Source organism: Pararge aegeria, chromosome 15 (genome assembly GCF_905163445.1).
Source record: "Pararge aegeria chromosome 15, ilParAegt1.1, whole genome shotgun sequence".
NCBI classification, from domain to species: domain Eukaryota; kingdom Metazoa; phylum Arthropoda; class Insecta; order Lepidoptera; family Nymphalidae; genus Pararge; species Pararge aegeria.
Genome location: NC_053194.1, coordinates 8,116,224 through 8,127,070, shown reverse-complemented (window position 1 = coordinate 8,127,070; position 10,847 = coordinate 8,116,224).

Here is a 10,847-nt window from a genome sequence, read left to right as displayed (position 1 = left end):
ACCGAGGCTTCATAGCCCTACTAAACTGCCATACATCGAGTGTTAGAATATTCGACATTTTGCATATAAACATACACACCGCCGCTCCTAGTCCAGATTTTATACGAGTCCGCTATCTGAGAATTCATCGATACTGACAAAAACTTGTGTGTGAACAAATAGATAAGTATAGTATATACTGTAATAAAACAGTTGCCCTCGCCCTGAAGACCGGAACACAGCATTGCAGCAATGCTACTTAGCGACAGAAATATGCTTATTTGGTGGTCTACTAGCTCTACTAAGACTCTGATTTCAGTCACACTTTTAAAGGACGTTTCGAATATAAGTTTTGAAGGACATGGCATTGTGAAAGCTAGTATCTGGTAAGACAAAAATATATAATCTAATATAATTATAGTAGGTAGACCTTGACGTATAAAAACATAATGTTAATCTTATGTTATACTAGCGGACCCGCGCGTCTTCGTAATGAAAAAGAGAAAAAAAAATAAACCCTCAACATCAAAAAGTAGTCGTATGTTCACACTCTCTAAAAAAGATATTTATTGCAGTTTTTGCAACATTTCTCATTAAAAAATATTGTTTATTTATTACGAAGCCAACGTGTATATAACCTATCTTAATATATGGACACATTTAACAATTGTTTTATAATGCTGTACAGCCCACTTAAAGGGTAACTCAGCAAGCATAACACAAAATACACTCTTTGTTTACCACCAAATTTTGTGATATTTAGCCGCTAAACAAAAGAAATTTAAAATGAAAAAGAGAAAAGAAAATAAACCCTAAAATAGGTACTTACATAACCAAGAAAAAAAATAACTTAAAAAAAAAAATAAATGACTACCAATCTTGCCGTACTTTTAAAAGTTTTGAAACACGGGGCGGAGTGTCCAAAAATATCCAAGCCAGCACTTCCAACTAATTTGTTGTAGGTAACAACTATTCTACACAATGGAGCGGATCTGCCCAGATTTGATATAGCGACCTTGCATTATGCTTTGGTACCACCAATCGCACCCTGCTCATCAGATTTGGGCAATCGATCCCTCCTTTGATTTTTCTGTTTACTTTTAAGGAAAGAAAGATCAATTAAGTCCCTGCGATCAGTGACAACGCTTTGTATAAGTACATTCAGTAGATCAGCGTAGGTACTGATCTTTTTTAAAATGTTGTCCTTGTATGCAAGGTGCCGTAAAAACTTCTTCTGGACTCTCTCTATCCTATTCATGTGTATTTGATAACATTGGCTTGTATTTCTTATGATGAATCAGAAAGAATTTCAGAGATTTTTTAATCATATTATCCATATGTGATATTAAACTTAATTAACTATCCATAATTACGCCAATATCTTTTATTTGGTTTACTTTTTAATGATGGTAGCCATTGGTCGTAGCGTGATGTTATATAGCCTTAATTGATACTACCAATACAAAAAAAATATCGAAATCGTTACAGCATTTTCTGAGATTAGCGCGGTCAACCAAACAAACTTAAAAGCTTGAAAATATTTCAACTATGCCTATCTAAAAAAAACAAGATTTTGTAAGAAAAATGTGGAAAAATAGCTATGTTATCCTGTAGGAGCTGTTGGCTTTTCCGGGAAAAAAATAAGCCTATGGGCTATTCCAGGATACGCATGCATTCGATCGTTGTCCCATATGCCTAGCGACGTGCTGTTATCTGTGAAGAGTTTTGTCCTTTATCTCCGACAATATTCATTACAATTAGACATCTTCAATCAGATCTTCATTATAATTAGACAATACATGCTTAATAGTACACTTCACATAAAAAAAGAATTATTAAACTCGATTCAAATTTAACGGAGCTATGAAGTAAAGTTGATAAAAAATTTCATCGTATTTCCCGGAGGAAACTTACTGTTGACCCGGAATATCAGGTACAACTGTACCAAATTTTATTTAAATCCGTTCAGTAGTTTTCACGTGATGCCCGAACAGATAGATAGGCAGACAGACAGACGGACAAAATTTCAATAAAAATCTGTTTTGGACTCAGTATCGATTAAAAAAAATCCCCCGGTCATAATTTTCAAAATATATTAAATGTACAGAAATCTTCCAGTTACAGATTTAATATAAGTAGGTATAATCTTTATAAACAAAAACCTGATATTAAGAATAAACTTAACAGAAACGGACATAAATTAGTTATATCTGCATATCGTCTGCGAAAGGCGCAGAACTTCTTTGTGGGGTTGACTTTACGCTTTTACAACATGATTCTTAAGGTAATTCTAGACCTACCGATGCATAATTTTAAAAATGTGTAAAAACACATCAACATCGTCATCAATACAGCGAGGTTACATTTGATGAACTTCTTATTGAAATCATATTAAAAACAATTTGCTTTAATCGAAGCATGTCCAAAATTAAATGACCGCATGAATGACATAACAACATGCTGCTACCGTCAACACTGAAAAAAGTTCCAATTTGACAGCACAATCCCCATCTGAAATTTAAATTTGTCAATTTGCCGCCATTAACAAAATGATCCGCCATTTATTGAATATATTAGTTACAAAAAATGTGTGAAATTAAGAACCACTCAACCGATTTTGTGCAAACTTCGCATAAACCAGCTATTTAATAGTCCGAACAAAGCCTTAACATTTGGTTTGGAAAGGTGAGCCCGTTCTGGAGTTATAAAATTACAACGAAAAGTGGCATTGATTTTTATATATATCGATTGAACCGTATTTTGCCAGTCCAATAAAACATATCACAGATGTGATAGCTTATTGAAATCGAAAGAACCTATCGAGTTTAATACAAAGATCAAAAGCATACGTACCTACGTGTCGGTTTGCCGCAGGTTAGTTGTAGGTTTTCTTATGAAATTTAAAATGTCAACGTGCGAATACATCTTGACTTTTTTCCCTTGAATCTATCCGATCTATAGTAACTCTCATTGAAGCTTATTCCTTGATTTCGTTATTCGGAAAAGAATCAGCTGATCTATTAAATATTTAATAAAAATTGAATCTATCTTTCTGCTGCATTAAACGACCGCAATTGATTGCATAGATCACGCCGCTGGCACTTGATATAGGTTGCTTCTTAATTTTCTTATTTTATTTTTCTTATGAATACCTACTTAGTAAAAATTGGACAGATTACGCGGGTCACTGTTCTACGAAAACAAAAAAGTCATCGTGTCTAACGCCAATAACGGACCAATAGTATTTTGCATCTTTTTTTATTATTTCAAATTGGTGGTATGTGATAGATCGGTTTCTACCAGAAATCTTACCAGCACGCTAAGTCTTTTAGCGGCACCTCTCTGTCGGTAGGGTGGTTACCAGCCACTACAGAAACCTTCCAGCAGATGAGACCAGAGGAAATTCAGATCCTATGTATTTCCAAATTGGTACTGCCGGGGATCGAAACTGGGCCTCGAACTTCAAACCATAGCGCTGACTGCTGCACTAGGAAACATGTTAAATTGCCGTACGCAGTAACTCGGTACATTTTTTTATTACGATTTTAAAGCAAGGAGTTTCCGGAGTTAGTGAAAGCATTGAGCTGTATGTAAATTGTTTCATATACCTATTAAGTTACTTTGAAAATAACTTTATAAGACGCTGGGTATAACTTTCTAAGAAAGTGCACTTTACAATGAAATTGCGAAATATTTTCCGCGCTATTCACAAGAGGTTCTCGCCTTCTAAATATTAATTTGCTCGGAATTAGTACGCTTCGATGAAGCAATTCAGCTACTCTTTTTTACAAACAGTGATGAGATATTTTATAATGGTTATTAAAAGTTTATTAGTTTTGGGTTTTATAAATATTTTGGGATGATCTGTCCTCAGACCTAATACTGAATATACAAAATATTTCATAAGATATAGTCAAGCCGTTTAGGACGAGTTTTGTCACAAACGCTGTGACACGAGAACTTTACCGAACCGAACGACCGAACGACCGACGAAACGAGCACGAAATTTTTAACTATATGTCAATCAATAATATGGGTGTAATATAAAATACATCTTTAACCTCCTACCATGCATCGATAATATTTTATCTTTACGCCATCAGCATCAAAATCACTACAACATCTTGACGTTTACTGCTGAACAAATGAAGAGGTAGGAAATCCAAAAGCCTGGGCCGCGACTCCCAGCGACTCGTTTTATAAAGACTCTCAAATTGTATCTTCTACGAGTACGTTACCGTTATTATTACTGTTTTTTTTTTGTGGTTTTTATCTGTAATCCCTAATCCTATATTACTTCTAACACTTCCAAGAATATGTGTACAAAGTTTCATGAGGATAGGTTAAGTAGTTTTTGCGTGAAAGCGTTACAAACAAACTTACGAGTACATTGACATTTTTAATATTAGTAGGGATTTAAGTATTATTTTTTGTACTATACAGGGTTATAATATGTGTTTAATTTTGCCCAAACTTTCTGTAGATCTGATGAATGTGGTTGAAGATAGAGGACAGAACTCCTCAGCGGACAGCAGCAAACCGCTCATTTAAGGCTTAGCGATACTAAATACTTAAATTTTTTTTAGAACTACAACTAAATTGAATGCCACATCAAAAAAACAAATCAAACGCAGACGAAGTCGCGGGCAACAGCTAGTATACAATAGAAGTGCATTCATTCCTACAGCTGACTCTCTAGTTTAGTAGTTAGCTTTTTTAGTACGCCTAAAAAACCTTAAAGGACCTTAGTGATGTGTAAAATAACTTTACCGGCTTATTATTAATGAGTATAGCAGTAATATTTTACTTTAATTAACCCCCAATGCACAAACGTCGGACTGTTATAAGTTTGACGTGCCTGTGTGTGTATATCTGTGTGCGTGAGTGTTTGTGCGTGTCTGTGATTTTGTATTTTCTGGTCTGAAAGGTGAATTAGACGAGATTGGTCCTAGATATAATTAAAAATGGCGGATTACCTAAATATTTTTTTGCAGAACACCCTGAATATGGGAAATAGAATAATATATATACGGCACGACAAATTTCAAATCTAAGATGTTCACCACCAAAAAATAGAGAGTTAAATTTGTTTCACTACTCCCTCTATACAGGTACCAAATGGAACGACATGTCTTCAAACTAGTAGAATAGTGTACATTTTATTGAAATTGGGTATCTTAAAGTTTAAATTTATATTTTATACTTGATGCTCATGGAATCATTATGATCCTTATGTTAGGTACGACAAGGTAGCTTATATTAAAATGTAGATAGGTACTTCAAAGGAATTGAAGGATTATTGCGATGTAGTAGTTACCAACACACATTTAATATTGTATTTAAAGTGAGTATAAGGGATCTCACTTAGGATGATTGTATAAAATGGATGCTTGTTGCTACAAGCATCCATTACAGAGGTTATAGAGCATTTTTATGGGACGTCGTCGGCCTTACTAAACGTACGTACTAAATACAATGAAGGCAGAGGGTTTATCGGTAAGATGAACATTATGTTGCGCTACAAATAGAATGATTTTAGATACATAGGTATATCTGAAATGTATACAGGATACATTATACATGATGGTATAAGGTCAGTGGGTCATATAAAAAACTCTTAGCTCTACTAAATACTACCACTCTATTAATTTCAAACATAAATTGACAAAAGAAATGACTGAAAGTATTTACTGTTGTTAATGTATTTATGATATGTTAATATTTATTATATTATGTATTATTTTATTTGTGTAATCTAGTTTAAGTATTAGTATGTAGTTATTAGTATGTATTTTTTTTTAATATGCACAACCTGCAGTATGTTATCCTTTTGATTTCCTTATCCTAAGGTTGCCTGGAAGAGATCGCCACAAAGCGATAAGGCTGCCTTTTGTATACTTCTTCTGTCTGTGTTTTTTTTTATTCTTCTTCTGTATTTTAATTTGTGTGCAAATAAAGAGTATAAATAAATAATAAAATAAATATCTTGGCCGCCATACATTGTTTAAGAGAGTTCATACATCTTCTACGATATTTCTTTGTGTGTATGTAATTGGCGTTGTCTACCCCCTTGTTTCGGAAAGCATATCAAACTAGGTAATAAACGTGGTACTGTTCCGGGAAAAAAACCTAAACGGTAAGCTGCCAAGCGATTTAGTATTTCGGTACTATGCCGCGTAGATACCCATTAGGAATTTAGGTTTAATGTTACCTATAGGTTACCCCGGAGAAATTTCAAGGCCTTACTTGTAACGGAATAAAAAAACATTTTTAAAGAAGCTAATAATAACATAAAAACCGCTACTAAATTTGCAATGAAAATGCGGCTTTGTACTTACACGAAATGTGTTAATCAATCAGCTGCGAAGTCAAAAGCTGAATCACTATTAAGTTGACTGCCGCTGAGTCAAGGTATAATAATTAATTATGCGGATATGGAAAGTTCACCTCAGCTAAGTTGCATATAACGTCTTAAGAGCTAAAGGAGTCCATACACGGAGTAATCTGTTACTCGCTTCGCAATCTATCGCAAGTGAATTTGCACAGATTGCACGTGTATGTTCACCTACGAGATCGCGTGTATAATGGCTCGTTTCCACATGCAAGTACACTCGCGTAAATCTTGCGTGAGTTTCTTACCCATACTGTTTATATATCGTCGTTTAATATATTGCACAGCAATAACGGCAATCTTTTTTAAAAAAGGATAATTAACTACACTGAAAATAAAAAAGATATTCACTAGGTAGAATGTTTATTCACTGTTGCACACACACTTGACAACCGAATACTGACGATACTGACGATGATTCTCGTCGCAGTCTTAGCTTAGATGAAATGTGCTGATGTGTTACTTCGCATCAGCCCTTTCATAAACAGGGGAAAGATATAACACCTGCCCCATAAAAAATAAGCTTCGATTTTAAATAATTTCGACGTTTTTATTTTTTTATAAGAAGCGAGAGTTAAACATTTCTTCTTGCTCTTTGAGTAAGAGGTTCCTTTGGCTGTATTGTTTCTATTTCTACATGTGATTCTTAAGAGGAGTCTTGGATTTGGATCTTTAAGAGTAATTTCACAAAATTTACGGTTGCGGCCAGTCCTTCAAATTTTAATATCATATGATTTGAATAGGATGATACATACAATGGATAATATTACAAAAATAATTAAGATTGAATGAATGAATGAATACACTTTTATTGTACACCACGTAAACATATAGAAGAATTGAAAATATTAATTTAACGAAAAGTAAACGATTTGGCGGCCAGCTACATAGCGATCTCTTCCAGGCAACCAAAGGCGTAAAACAAAGATCAAGAAGAGAGGTAGGTGGTGCATATAAATAAACATAAATATTTGCATATGTACGTATATATAATAAACTTTCAATATTATATATAGATACTGATAATTAATATATACCTATACAATGAATATCAATAATACTTAAATATATACTATATTGTCAAACCCTAAACGAAACAGAAGGGAATGGGGGATTGAGTAATGGGTCCCGTATTTATTTATATGTGGTTCATTCATTATTTTATCAAGCTCAATTTTGCCTTGATACTATTTTACTTTTTTTTTCAGGAAAAACATACTGTTATTTCCGAAAAAAAAAAACTATATTCTGCAGGTAGCATGCTTTTGTGCTAGTCATGAGCATGTGGATAGGCTACCTTAAATCTTATTTTGTAGATCTGACAAAAAATTGACTCATTTAAATATCATAGTTATACCGGACACTATCTACCGCTTTTAATACTTAACCATGATTCAAGAAAGCGTTTTAATAAGTCAGATGAGCGCTTCAAATATTTTATGCAAATATTGAATTTAATTTACTGGGATCATGTTTATTATTAAATTCTGACTCAGTATACAACGATAGAGGCTAGCTCAGTGGGTGCGACCGTGTTTGATTCAGACCGTTTCAGATCAGGACAACTGAATCCCATCTCCGTCTTTACAAAGTCATGGCAGTTTTGAGCAGTTAAATATCACTAGAAACATCGTGACCTGTGCGCCCGAAAAGGTTATAATGTTCTCAAGGGCGTGAGAGAGGTAGCAAAGACTTCATAAACCTCATATGGTTAAACATATTTTTACCAACCATCCATATTTTGTGTATTACTACTTATAACTCAGCTCTTTAGTCTTTTTGCATCGAGGATTATTAATGTATAAAATAAAGTACCTTCATAACATTTATAAAAAAACATATTTATTAATAAACAAGCTTAAGTATTCTACGCAACCTCTTTCATTAATAAATTTATAGCAATTATTGGGTATCAAATTTATTTGCATAAAAATAATTGGTGCCATATTTTTGGGTAGCTGTCTTGGATTCAGAATGCTACTTAGCTACTATGAATTATCGTGAAACCAAACTTAAAAGAAAGTTACAAAGTTTCAGCTCATTTGGTTAGGGATAACTGTTTTGAAATTTAGATACAAGATTTGACCTACAAAAAAATAACATTCATTGACATTGAAAGCTAAAAAAAGCTTGTAAATATAAACAGAAACCACTCGTATGTGACATAAAATATATTCAAACTGCATTCACAGATAGGTAATTTATGAAATGGAGCATGAAGTTGTTTGTTAAAATGGATATCTACGGCAATAAAATTGAATTTGCTGTTCACAAATTTGAGCGTGAATTTTTGGTAACATTTTCGGCACGGACCAAAAATTGTATTGGATAGTTAGTGGGTAGTGACGGGACTCTTACGTGCATTAAACTTTCATAAATCAATACAGCCCCATAAACTTTCACGTCTTTAATACAACTTATAAGAAAAAATGTTATAATTTAAGGTTTATTATTTTTTTCAATATTATTTTCAATTTGAACGACAAAATTTGCGTAAAATACAAAGTTTTAACATCAGTTATCTTTAGCTAGAAATCCCAGTGTAAGGAATTACTCATTTTTTTGCCATACATTGACTTTAGGAAAAGTTTTATTCGCTAACACGCTAAATCAAATCAAAAATATAGTTGGTACAGAGCAAAGTCAAATCAAAATGTTCTCTAAGGTAAGAAACCACATTCAGTGCAGGCTCACATACGAACGAGGCAGTATTTAAGTAATTATTTGATTGATAATTAAAACTGAAGGTTACATACCAACGTAAGTTGGGAAACATGCTTTCAAATTAAAATAAACGAGTAAAGTTTTCCTTCGAGTGAATACGATAATAGCTGATAGCTCTACGTGCGGAGTACAAATTTATGATGTTCCTTTATTGGGGATACGTGTCTCATAGTGTTTTCACAGGTTTTCATTCCGTGCACTAATTTACGGGGCTTGTTCGTATCTGTAATAAAAAATGCTTGCCGTATTTATTGCTTTTATAACAAAAGTACCTACTTTTAAGGTCGTCGTAAAAATCACAGTCATGAACCCCAAAATGCTCGAACTTTTGCACTTTGTGTCAGCCGTTACTGCTACACATGTTCACCACACAACTTTTATATTAAAGTATTTTACAAAAAACCCACTTTATCTGATAACTTACACGTATGCAGTATCATAATTAGCACTAGTTACGACCGATTTAACACAGACAAATATAAATAACAATTATAACTTCTTGAACACAAGGTCTAAGTCTAGCTTTGTAAACGGATGTAGTTTCGCGTGAAGTACCGAAAAATATTATGAGCCGAAAGCCGAAAAATATAGCTGGTGCATCTTTATGTACATTAACGTAGAAGGTACCTAACTTTAAATATTTTTCAACGCAGTTTTCAGATTCTATTCTCAAAAGGGTTAGAAATAAACGAAAAAATATCTCTCTCTCGATACATACCTTGAAGAGCTGTGCGATCGATAAGTATATAAAGTTAGAGCACGCATATCCCTTCGAGCCAAATTTAAAGAAATAGGTATAAAACCAAAACTTAAAAAAAAGTAGCTTCGCAATATATGTATAATCTTTGTTAAACAAAACATTATAAACAAAAAGTCGATAAAAACAATCGAAATCAAAACATAAATTAATGATATCTGCATATCGTCTGAGGAAAGTACAGAAATCTTTTGTGGGTATCCCCACTAAAAGCCCCCACTAAAGGGTAAAAGCTAGCTAGCTAGTTGTTCAACTTGATGTGTAAAAAAGGCTTTATTGTTATGTTTTAAAACAAATTTTATATGTGGTTGGTTTTTGTATTTTACGAAGAATAAATAAGTTCTTATTTTCAGCGCATTCTGGATTAAGTAATTATGTAATAAGAAATTTCATTTTGGGTGAAACATCTATAGGCTGAGGGTAAACCTGATTTTTGGCGTGGCGACGCATTGATACGCTGTAATAGAATATATGTACTATACGTTGATGAAAATACTTAAGTAAGTTGTCACCTTTTTAAAGAAATTTTTGAATTAAAACATTTTGTATAAGAAGAAAATAAATGTATATTAAATAAACAGTCATTATTTTCTGGAGAAAATTCGTAATATTGTATTTTTTTATCATGTCATAGTTAGTTCCTGTCATAATCTATACTTTTGTGCCTGTTACTTGTACAAAATAATTTCGATGTCTCACATCTGCCAAGCGTCCCGTGACGGCTGACATTTTTTTTTATAAAGTTTTAAAATACAAATTATTAATTTAAATATTTTGTTATCTCGTTGTTTCATCAATCGTATAAAAGTCCAATACTGGACTAAAGGCCTCAGACCAACGGGAGGGTTTGCTTATAATCAGAACTTAACTTTAAAAAAAAAAAAATTATAATCACTACGCTGGACTGGGTTGGTGATCGCAGAAGATGGTAGTGCTGCACGTTCTGCCTAACATTACCTTTTTTTATTTACCTCTCTTTAATTACCTAAGGTAAAA